This window comes from Durio zibethinus, chromosome 8 (genome assembly GCF_047325235.1).
Source record: "Durio zibethinus cultivar Kanyao isolate XHJ-2024 chromosome 8, ASM4732523v1, whole genome shotgun sequence".
Classification (NCBI taxonomy): Eukaryota; Viridiplantae; Streptophyta; class Magnoliopsida; order Malvales; family Malvaceae; genus Durio; species Durio zibethinus.
Window position 1 is genome coordinate 26,551,398 of NC_143169.1, and position 12,629 is coordinate 26,564,026.

Consider the following 12,629-nt stretch of genomic DNA (forward strand, 5'->3'; position numbering starts at 1 on the left):
TATATATATATGTATACATATATATATTTCATCATCTAATCCAAGATTTAATAGTAGTTATATCCTATAAATGTGGATGTTATTATAAACAAAGTTGTGGCAAGAATAGTTGCACATGCTGTGTTTAGTGTTAACAATATTGCATTTGAAAATTTTTTCAATTAGACAAAAAAATAATGATTATGCCTGTCATATAATATTGATCTTACAATCTTACCAACTAAAAGTCCAAAGCATGTATGCCTGTGGAGTGGTCTGCCAAAGAAAAAAAAAAAAAGAAAGAAAGAAAATATATATATGAGAGACCAGAGTACAATTTGAATGTACAGAGTTGAAAAACTAGGGTTTTGAGCGTAAAAGTGTGCACTAGCTGGTTTACTACCAATATCGGTTACTTTGGGTACATATTTTTATACATGGAAGATTTGATATTGATATTGATAACCAACAACTGATTAGAAAAGGAGAATCTTGTGTATGTATCTGCTTTAAACATAAGGCAACTGATGAATGGCCCACTTTTCTTATCTTCAAATACCTCAGCATGAGATGGAAGTATCAGAAAAAGAGAGTAGCTAAACAAAAGTTACGAGCAGCTTGGCGATTGAGATGATGATGAATAATTAAAGGAACCGACTCTAACCTTGGCTGCATCTTTGGGCGGTGCTCTGAAGCCTTCCCTGCAGTTGTTGTGTAAAGGTGTCGGCAACAGAATTTTATGACAAAATCAACATATATAGGTGCAGAGGAGGCAATCCCATTTACCCAATTGGAAGGAAAATATGCATATATTCCCAATATCACAATATAAATAGATAGTTCATCGTTAATTAGATCAACTGAGTTACAAATCATATCAGAAGATGAGAATAATTCCGCAGTTCCATGGTAGGAGTACTATTGGATTCCAATCAGAGGGACTGTTTCACCTACCACACACATAATTAAATGGGTATTTGTTTTTTTGGCCAAACCATAGGTAATCAAGTAGACAAGACAACCAACAAATGGCGTCAGCAATATGGGACCTACACAACTCATATCTGCCTGCGTCATGTGGGGGACTTAATCAACAGTAGTATTCTAATTAGCCTAAGACTGAACGAGGATTAAACTTTAAAGAGCACAACAAAACAAAAGCAAATTATCTCTTGATTTTTTCAAGTTTTGTCCTCGTCTTCCCAGCCCAAAACAAAAGTTTTTCCTTCTCAAATGCATGGGATGGGATTTGGAACCCATGTGACAATTTTTGTTTGTACCATTTTGGTCTCTTTACTCTTTAGTGGCTTTTTTTTTTTTAAACCCTATGGGGCTGCGTGTGGAATAACCTCTCCTTTCTGCCAATGCATGAAATACAGGCCATATCTCAAAAAGTAGCTTCAGAAACACATGCTGTTGGGATGAGGTTAGTAATAGTAGCTCCAGAAACACAAACTGGTGGGATGGGGTCACTAAATTATTTCATCAGAATCGAAAAGAAAAGGGGCAGAAAAATTGAATCCAACAGAGGAGAGCAGAGCTGCACTGGATGAATTTTAATAGAATGGCTTTGAATCGTTCCTGGCTGAACGTCAATGACTCAACCACCACGTAGCCACCCTCCCTAAGCAGTGCACTCTCTAGAGAAGTAGAGGAGGAAAATTCAGAAACACAAGTACACTTCTTTTTCCTTTCTTTTTGGGGAAAGGGAGGTTATCTCGCTGCCTGACTGACTGCCTGTCAGGTAGTAAAGAAAAGTTCCAAGCTCAGCTAAACGACCTGCACCTGCCACTTTACACAAATTGGGCTCCTTGTTCAGCCCATTTTCCAGGTTAAAGTTGTCAGCGACCGTTGTACTATGATAGAATACAGATGTTAGAAAAGAATTTTCCTTACAACCTTTAGATCAGGATCCGATTCAGGATTTTGTTTGAAAAGGTTCTGGATGTCAAAAATGCTCCTATGCTCAGCCTTCGCATCCTGGTTCAAAGAGGAAAGCACATTGAAAGTGCAATCATGTTTAGGAAATTCATGTTTCTTCTACTTCTTACTTCCTACGTTAGGCCTCCCCGGCGAAGCACTTGCAGTTAGCAAGCTGCTATGGCACGTATTTGGCACGGTCTGACCGTTACCATTGTTGGAATATTTCAGTCCTTTCTCGAAACACAAGGACTACCAAATTAACCAGGCGCTTGAGCTAAGAGATCAACAAATTGAGTTGCTGAAGCGCCATGACAAGGCCTTTTTTGCCTCATCTTCTGGATATCTAATTCCCCTAATGCACTTGCTGTTCTGTTTGCCCTAAGTTGAAGCATTTCCTTTTCCAGTTAGAAACATAAATTTGAAAATTTTTTATGTTTCCATTAATGGGTACATGGAACCCACAGAGTAACTGTTTTTATGATTAAAAACATTTTGTAGTCTTCATCAAAAGAAAGAAAGAAAGAAAGAAAGAAGCACCTTATATCGTGAATGGCTACCCTGCCCAAATAGGAAGCAACTTGTTTTAGTCTCTCCCTCTGTGTAAACACATAAATGACACAATACATGACACAACAAGTGTAACCAGCCCACGGTGTTTAAGACCATAAAGTTGAGAAAATTAATCATCAGAAATCAATCTCCTCGAATGCCAACAACTAAAACCATCAAATGATGCAAACCTTGATATTCATGCTAATATCTTTAAGTCTAGTAAGGGTACCCCTCTTTTACAGGGTGGCCTGTCTTGCATGCCTTGTATTGAATCCTGATTCTATCTTCCATGGGGGATATGCCATTGATTTTCAAACAAAGGTTCCAAACATAATTAATATTACTAAAACCTATAGTCCCCCAAATTCTACTATATCAAATGCTTTTCAGTGCAACGTGAAATGAGGATGAATGTTTTTCTCTAAAGAGAAGACTTGAGCTTCATCAAGATTTTGAGATATATGTTTTCCACTGCCATATCTACTCGAAAAATACAAAATCAAACAAGAAGATATTAACGATACACCACGCAGATACTTGAAAGTGCAGTCCATCATAAATGTCAGTACATACTTTAATATTGTATTATAGCACGGTATAAGTTAATTCATTTCCTAATGTTTAGTAATTATACACAATCCATTTAATTAATATCAGGATAATTTACCATATCTAGCTGTCCTACAGAGCGAGCGAGAGGCCAGCATAAAGATGAAAGCAGGGAGAAGAAAAAGGGGACAAAGTAGTTTTGACATAAGATACAGGATAGAAATGTTTCTCAGCATCAACAACCATTTATTTTTGCCAAATGTGGTCATGTTTCTGTTTTCAAACAAAATGCAACAATAGGCAATATAGAACTAACACAAAAGTTATAAGTAAGTTTTGCCAAGCAGGGAAAAGCCTGCCTGCTAAAATCTTCAAGACCCAAGTTTTGCAAAATTTTAAATCAGGGAAAAGAGAATCTTCTACGATGTGGCAAGACCCAAAGAGATTGCTAGAATACTTCTAATTCATAAAAAAGGCAATGATTGCTGTTATGCATAATGAGACCTATTTAAAACATTTCTATGCATCTCTAATTAATATTTACCTTTTTGAAATGTTTTTAATTGTAAGCCCGCCTAAACATTAAGACAGATTATCCCAAGCAAGAAGCTAGGTACCTGATATTCCAGAAAATTGGGATTGTGAAAATCCTTCAGATTGCAATATCAGCAAGGAAACAAAAGCTGAAAAACCTGAATCTTTTCGCCTAAGAAGTGAAAATGACATTTTTCAAGCCCTCAAAAAAGAAACTAATATTCACAGGACCATAAGTTATATGTTTACAACCTATAGTCCTATAGTACTTGTCGTAACGTCTAGATCCGGGGATCTATCGCTAGACATTAACTTTTAGGGAGTCACCACCAATCTTTTTTATCTAGGTGCGATTGGCCACCTAAAGAATCTGTCCTTTCAAGGAACACCTAAGCTTAAGGGTCCCTAAAAGAATAGGTTCAGGTCTACAAACTAGAACAGGGTTCGGGAGTTCGGTTACGTGTGAGGAAGGTTATAGCACCCTCACAACGCCCATCAAAAGATGGTACCAACTTGAATTTGTGTTATCCAAAAGCCTTAAAATTTTACCAAATAATTAATTATTGGAAATTATTCTCAATTGACTCTAATACTTTTAGCAGAAAATTGAGAAAATTCCCTCACCTCAAGAGTATGCAAGAAAAACTACTGTTTCACTTACAGAGGCTCCGTCGTCGGATTATTTAAAAGAAAAAAAACAAAATCAAAATTAAGATAGAAAGGAAGGAAAGAATGATTTTTTTTTTTTAGGGAAAATTGATAGTTTCAACTTTTTCCCGAAAATATTTTTTTTGAAAATTTTGATTTTCAAAGAAAATTGATACTTTCAACTTTTCCTCAAAAACCCTTTTTTGAAAATTTATTTCTAAGGAAAATTGATACTTTCAACTTTTCCCCAAAAAATATTTTTTTTTTGAAATTTTGATTTTCAAAGAAAATTGATACTTTCAACTTTTCCCCAAAAATATTTTTTTTTTGAAAATTTATTTCTAAGAAAAATTGATACTTTCAACTTTTCCCTAAAAATATATTTTTTTAGAAATTTTTTATTTTTATTTAAAGAAAATAAAATAATAAAAAATAAATAAAAAGAATATTACATAAACCTAATCTAATAAATAAAAAATAAAAAAAATAAAATAAACAAATAAACAAAGAAATAAAATAAAAAAAAATAAAAAAAAAAACCTGGAGCGGCTCGGATCGCGGCTCGGCTCGACTCGGCTCAAGGAAGAGAAAACGGCTCGGGGGAACGGCTTGGCGGCTTGGCTCGGCTCGGCTCGGAGGGGGGCTGGCACGCGCGGGTCAGAAAGCGGGTCGACACCCGGGTCGGGTTCGGCAAAACGCGCGGATCCTCTGGGTTACTTAAGGCCAAAACGACGTCGTTTTGGGAGGGTATAAAAGGCACCTTCTTCCGTTTTTCGGCAGAACGCTCCTCTCCCTCTCTCTCTCTTCTTCCTTTTTCTCTCCCTTCTCTCTAGAAATTGAAGAACACCGGTGCCGAATTCTGGAAATTTTCGTCGGAATCTGAAAATTTCGCCGGAAGTTGGCTGAAAGATCGCCGGTTTCTGGGATTCTTCGCCAGAAACTGGGTAGTTCGCCGGAAACTTCAATGTTCGCCGGAATTTCCCCGAAAAATTCAAATTTCGCCGAAATTTTCGCCGGATTCTGAAAATTTCCCAGAAATTTCCAGAAAAATTTTTCGCCAAAAATTTTTAAAAATTTTTTCTCACTCCCAGACCACTCCTAAACTTTTCCTAGCTTCCTATACGCCTCCTTTTCTCTCAAATCAGTAGCTTTGCTTACTGTTTTTTGTGTTTTTCTCTGTTCTAGGGGGATCCCTTTTATAGGGGTTGATCAGAAGTTCCTGATCAATCCCAATTCCTCCTTGGACGGGAATTCAGTCTTTGAATCTAACTGGACTCTTCTGATTGAATTCCCCTCCAGAGTGGGATTCTTCAACTTTGAATCTTAGCCATCCAGAATTAAAATCAAAATAAATAAAAAAAATACTAGATAATCAAAAGATATGATAGTATAAAAATAAAAAAATAATATCAGATAATTCAGAAAAAAAAATCAGATAAAATTAACAAATAATAAAAAAAACATAAGATAAACCCAAAAATATATTACAAAAAAAAAAAGAAAAGATAATAATAATAATAAATATATAACTATATACATACAATACATATAAATCTAATCTAAATAAAAATAAATACACAAAGATATACATAATAATAATAATAATAATAATAAAATACATAAAATACAAAAAAAGAAAAAAAAAAGAAAAAAAAATACAGGATTGAAATGGGCCTTACCCATTTGGGCCAAGCCCAATTGATCTGGGCCCGGACCCAATTGGGTGTCTACAGCTGCTCCTCTTTGCACATTTTCTGTGAAACAGAAATTGCGCAAAGACGTAGACACCCAATTAAGACTCAACTCAACATTTTTTTTTTGATTTTTTTTTTTTTAAGTTTTTGTTTTTTGTTTTTTGTTTTTTTTTTGTTTGTTTTTTGTTTTTTTTTGTTTTTTTTTTGTTTTTTTTTGTTTTTTTTTTTTTTTGCCGAAGTTCCTCTAAACAGAGGCACCACGACTTTGAAAAAATAAATTGCTCCTCTCAACAGAGGCACCACGACTTTGAAAAGTAAATTGCTCCTCTAAACAGAGGCACCACGACTTTGGAAAAGTAAATTGCTCCTCTAAACAGAGGCACCACGACTTTGGAAAGTAAATTGCTCCTCTCAACAGAGGTACCACGACTTTGGAAAAATAAATTGCTCCTCTAAACAGAGGCAACGAAACTTTGAAAAATAAATTGCTCCTCTAAACAGAGGCAACGAACTTTGAAAAAGTAAATTGCTCCTCTAAACAGAGGCACCACGACTTTGAAAAGTAAATTGCTCCTCTAAACAGAGGCAACGAACTTTGAAAAGTAAATTGCTCCTCTAAACAGAGGCACCACGACTTTGAAAAGTAAATTGCTCCTCTAAACAGAGGTACCACGACTTTGGAAAAGTAAATTGCTCCTCTCAACAGAGGTACCACGACTTTGAAAAAATAAATTGCTCCTCTAAACAGAGGCACCACGACTTTGAAAAGTAAATTGCTCCTCTAAACAGAGGTACCACGACTTTGAAAAAGTAAATTGCTCCTCTAAACAGAGGCAACGAACTTTGAAAAGTAAATTGCTCCTCTAAACAGAGGCAACGAACTTTGAAAAGTAAATACTCCTAGACAATCATGTCCGAAGGAGTTGAAAGTTGTGTTTGAAGAGATTTCAGGAGATTATGCCCAAAGGTCTTATAAATCAACCCTGATACCAAGAGACATCCTATTTCAAGGATTAGGAACTTACCTGACAAGTTTCTTCTCAAACTTGCAAAGTCTTTTCATATCTGTCTTTTCCATGTGGGATGTTGGAACACCCCTGCTTCTTGAATTTGTACACTATACTTTCTTGAAAGTAGTGTATGCTATGCAAATGCATATGGATTTCAATGCATGCTATGCAAATGTTGGTCAATCAATTCCTGTTCAATGTATGGTACTCAAGTTTCTCAAGCTCTTTTTTTTTCTTTCTTGGGTGTCAAGCCCTTTGATTCCTCAAGGATCCAATTGCACTGTTCTTCTAAGATCGAACCAGTGTGACTCTTAATTGTCTCTTCCGCTCAGATTCTTCCTTGCTCTATTTTTCAATACTTTGGAATAAGCTTCATCAATCGATCATCCCTTGACCATCATTCAATGAATTTCTCAGCGCTAGCAAATTTCATAACAAATTTCAAAACAAATTTCATCCACCATCACTGGGTCCTTGCTCATGGGTGTCTCAGCATTAACCATTCCAAAACAAACTCTGTCCACTGATTGTTCCCACCATTCAACCAATTCATCCTTGTACTCATCACTTGGTTGTATCACTGCCCCATTTCTTCATTTGATCACATCATATATCCTTCTAAATCATCTCCTCTAGGTTTCTACCATTTCTTCATTTTGTCTCCACCATCATCTTAGATTTCTTTTCAAATGAATGTAAGACTCTTTTAAGCACATATTCATTCATTCATTATCATTTCAAATCCTGACAAATATAATGCAATCAAGCATTTTCTCAATTCATTCTAGGGGTGAAACAATAAGAGAACAGAAGGTGAATTATGGTAAAGATAATCAATGGAGATCTATTTTGGTAGAAAATAAATGGAAAAGGAAATAAATTGGATGTCATTGAGGTGAATGGTATGTCCAAATGATGAATATTCAGACAATTTTCAACAATTATCTAGGATTCTTTTTCAAAAACTCGTTTCATTTACTGTTGAAGTCATCTTGAGCTTGACGAACTCTGCCACAGTCTTTAAGGGATCTTCAGATGTCTTTGATCTTTCATTCATATGAGCCATTTGACCTGGATCCCCTTTTTTTTTTTTTTTGGTACCAAAATCACCCTTTCAGGTTTTCAATTTGGATCTCTTTTTTCATTTTTTTATTTTCTCATTTTCTCATTTTTTCTCTTTTTTTTTTTTCTCTTTTCTCATTTTTCATCCAGTGTTGATATCTTTCATGTAGCATGATTTCATTGCTTCATCATGAGCATATCTTTGCTCAACCTATGATCATTCAAGTTGGGTATTCACACTTGATCCAAATGAACTTTTCAAGGTTGTAACGTAGGCCAAGGTGAAGGGTCATAAAAAAATGGATAGAATAGGCTCAAAATATGTATTAAAAAGGTTCAAAACCAAAGGATCATTTGATGCAGCTTGACATTTTGCCCCACATCATTTCACTGCTTCACACAAAGGATTCTCATTACTTTGCCTTAAGTCATGTGTGGCATTTTTTCTTTTTTTTTATTTTTTTTATTTTTTTTATTTTTGAGACCTTTTGTGAAAATTTTTTCAAAAATTACCCCCCAGTGTAGAGGGTGATCCTTGGTTGGGGTTTCTCCGAAAAAAAAAATCATAATAGGCTCAAAGGGGTAGCAATAAATGGTTTTTCAAATGGTAAAAGAAAGATGGTCATTTTTCATCTCAATTGTGAATACCTTTCTTGAACATCATCTATTGAACAAAGCTCATGAACTTGTACAAAAGATTGCACACCTTCAAGATATATCTCTTTCATCTCTGGTAATGGCTTACCCTCTTTATTTTCGCTCAAATCATCTCCTCTGTGAATGAGTTCTCAAAATTAAATTCCAAAATTATTGTTACCATTGTCTAAATATTCATCATTTGAAATTTGAAAATGGGAATGTAAAGTCATGAAAGGTAACAGGGCATGGAATAATGGTCGAGTGAAAGAGAAAAATGTAATGAAATGCATTGACTTGCCTTTATTAAAATGATAACAAGTGAAGTCATATTGCAAAAAATCTAACATTGTTTGAAAAGAAATCCCAAAATGACAGAAGAAACCTTCAACCAGCCTTATCTCCATTGACATCTTGCCCCTCGATTCATTGTGAATCTCCGGATCCTTTCTGTTCTTGACTTTCGTTCAGTACACTAACATTAGGTGCTGTTGCTTTTCCTTGATCAAAACTTACCATTCCATCATTGATCAACTGTTGCACCTTATACTTTAAAGTAATACAATTTTCAGTAGAATGGCCAGTAATTCCATAATGATAATCACAACGGGCTGTAGGATCATACCACTTTGGATAGGGTGGTTTAAGTGGTTCCACATGGCTGGGGGCAATCAAGTGGCTATTATAGAGTTCTCGATATAACTCTGTATAAGTCATAGGGATTGGATCAAATACAGGTTTTTCTCGAGTAGTCCGTTGTTCTCGTGAGCCACTTGCTGGGTTAGTAGGATGAATTTGAGTTCTTACAGGAGCTTGAATGTTAAGGCAGTAAGTGGATGAATAAGATGGTTGTGGGGCTAGCTGGTATGGGTAGGATGAGGCGTTATTCACAGCAGGATAGTATGGAGAGTAACCTTGAGATGGATAGGGTTGATAACCCCCGAATTGTTGTCTATCAAAGCTCACGGCTTGAGCTTGAGCTTTTTTCTTTTCTGATGTCTTCTTGGTTTCTCCTCCTCTCAACTTGCCATTTTTTATGGCACTTTCAATAATTTCTCCAGAGATTATCATGTCAGCAAAATTCTTTGTTGCATTCCCTATCATCTTTTCATAATAGGGAGGCTTTAAAGTGCTAACAAACAGCACTGTGGTCTCTTTCTCTGTCAGTGGAGGTTGTACCTGTGAAGCTATATCCCTCCATCTCTGGGCGTATTCTTTAAAAGACTCATTTGACTTTTTCTCCAGATTTTGCAAAGATAAACGATCATGAGCCAAATCGATAATGTGTCGATATTGGCTGATGAAGTCATGAGCCATATCGCTCCAGGAGCGAATGTGGGTTCTATCCAACTGAACATACCACCTGACAGCAGAACCAGTAAGACTATCTTGGAAGACATGCATCAAGAGTTTTTCATCATGTGCATGAGCTGCCATCTTCCTGCAATACATGATGATGTGGGTTTTAGGGCACTTTGTACCGTCATATTTTTCAAATTTCGGTACTTTGAATTTATAGGGGATAACCACATCAGGAACTAGACAGAGCCCAGCAGCATCAACTGACCCATAAAAACTAAATCCTTCTACAGCCCGTAGCCTCTGCTCTAGCATGTTAATCTTGAAACTTTCCTCAGCCTCTACTCTCATCTTTTCCTTCTCTTTTTCTTTTAAATCATTTAGATCAGGAATTGGTTCTGCTACCTTTTCGGTGAAGACAGGATTTATATAACTATTATACTGCCCTGAGTTGAAAGCTGATGGCATTCCAGGACATGTTGGATATGCAAAATGTTGTGGTGGGACCTCTTGGGCAGACTGGGCTTGAGGTGGGCCAAAACCTGGAGGGTACAATGGGTCAGCCACTTCTTGCTGGCTTGTACTTCCTTCAACTCATTTTCCTTTATTCATATTATTGAGAGCCTCCAGAATTTTGCTAAGTTCATTTTCAATCTTCTCCTGAGCTTTTTCTAGTTTTTCAAATCTATGAGAACTTTCCTCCTCCATTTGCCTTGCTTTGGATCTTGTGTTGTATGAATGAGCAAGGTTTTCGCTAGATGGAGCTATCCTCGAACCTTGAGTACCATACTTATGATTAGAAATGTTATGCTGTACCTTATGTATGATGCTTTGATACACAAATGAAATGTACATTTTTTGAATGAAATCTAGTATGAAATGAATGCAAATGACTGTGTTGAAACATGATCATGAAAAGAATACAGATGCATACAATCAGACAAACAACATAGTTAGTTCCGTGGATGAAACGTAAGTGATGTTGATGCATAATGTTACATATGATAATGAAAATGATACACAAAGTTAAACAATCAAAATGATTAGATAAACACCTTTTTTGTGTCTTAACTTCAAGGTATATCTATCATTGGGTAGAAAGGGTTCTATCCTAGGTTTAGGCACTCTTAAGGTTCATTATATGCGGTTTTAGGGTCAAAGTCTAAAGGTCCTCAAATTGTTTCTTACATCTTTGTCCATCACAGACTAGTAAGGCACCCTAATCCTCACCCATTACAGGCTACAAGTGGAAAAGGTTCAATTTGAGTGAGAGTGTTTCGCTAGCCACTGCGGAGGTATTAGACCTCACGAAAGCAATAGGTACTTTACTCCCTCCTAGAGGGACGGAGCTCGGGTGTAGAGCTCATGTTATGCACATGCACATGAATGACATAATTAACAAAGTAAATAAAATATGAATGAATAACAACACATATATACAACAAGGTTCAATTTCATTTGGCTTTTAGATAACACAAATTATTTGCTGGCCTGACTCTCAAGGTCCCCAGTGGAGTCGCCAAGCTGTCGTAACGTCTAGATCCGGGGATCTATCGCTAGACATTGACTTTTAGGGAGTCACCACCAATCTTTTTTATCTAGGTGCGATTGGCCACCTAAAGAATCTGTCCTTTCAAGGAACACCTAAGCTTAAGGGTCCCTAAAAGAATAGGTTCAGGTCTACAAACCAGAACAGGGTTCGAAAGTTCGGTTACGTGTGAGGAAGGTTATAACACCCTCACAACGCCCATCAAAAGATGGTACCAGCTTAAATTTGTGTTATCCAAAAGCCTTAAAATTTTATCAAATAATTAATTATTGAAAATTATTCTCAATTGACTCTAATACTTTTAGCAAAAAATTGAAAAAATTCCCTCACCTCAAGAATATGCAAGAAAAACTATTGTTTCACTTACAGAGGCTCCGTCGTCGGATTATTTAAAAGAAAAAAAACAAAATCAAAATTAAGATAGAAAGGAAGGAAAGAATGATTTTTTTTTTGTAGGAAAAATTGATATTTTCAACTTTTCCCCAAAAATATTTTTTTTGGAAATTTTGATTTTCAAAGAAAATTGATACTTTCAACTTTTCCTCAAAAACCCTTTTTTGAAAATTTATTTCTAAGGAAAATTGATACTTTCAACTTTTCCCCAAAAAATATTTTTTTTTTGAAATTTTGATTTTCAAAGAAAATTGATACTTTCAACTTTTCCCCAAAAATACTTTTTTTTGAAAATTTATTTTTCTTTTAAGGAAAATTGATACTTTCAACTTTTCCCCAAAAATACTTTTTTTTTGAAAATTTATTTCTAAGAAAAATTGATACTTTCAACTTTTCCCTAAAAATATATTTTTTTAGAAATTTTTTATTTTTATTTAAAGAAAATAAAATAATAAAAAATAAATAAAAAGAATATTACATAAACCTAATCTAATAAATAAAAAATAAAAAAATAAAATAAACAAATAAACAAAGAAATAAAAAAAATAATAAAAAAAAAAACCTGGAGCGGCTCGGATCGCGGCTCGGCTCAAGGAAGAGAAAACGGCTCGGGGGAACGGCTTTGCGGCTTGGCTCGGCTCGGCTCGGAGGGGGGCTGGCACGCGCGGTTCAAAAAGCGGGTCGACGCCCGGGTCGGGTCGGGTTCGACAAAACGCGCGGATCCTCTGGGTTACTTAAGGCCAAAACGACGTCGTTTTGGGAGGGTATAAAAGGCACCTTCCTCCGTTTTTCGGCAGAACG

At 35.8% G+C, this 12,629-nt stretch overlaps 1 long non-coding RNA gene across 1 annotated transcript; it reads right to left on the reverse strand.

The window, feature by feature from the left end:
* Window positions 1-269: 269 nt before the first annotated feature.
* Window positions 270-4,220, reverse strand: LOC111278318 (uncharacterized). The gene is made up of 2 exons (XR_002688762.2): window positions 1,879-4,220; window positions 270-1,789 (listed from the first exon to the last, which is right to left on the reverse strand). It is a non-coding gene; the product is annotated as an uncharacterized LOC111278318 (long non-coding RNA).
* Window positions 4,221-12,629: the final 8,409 nt, after the last annotated feature.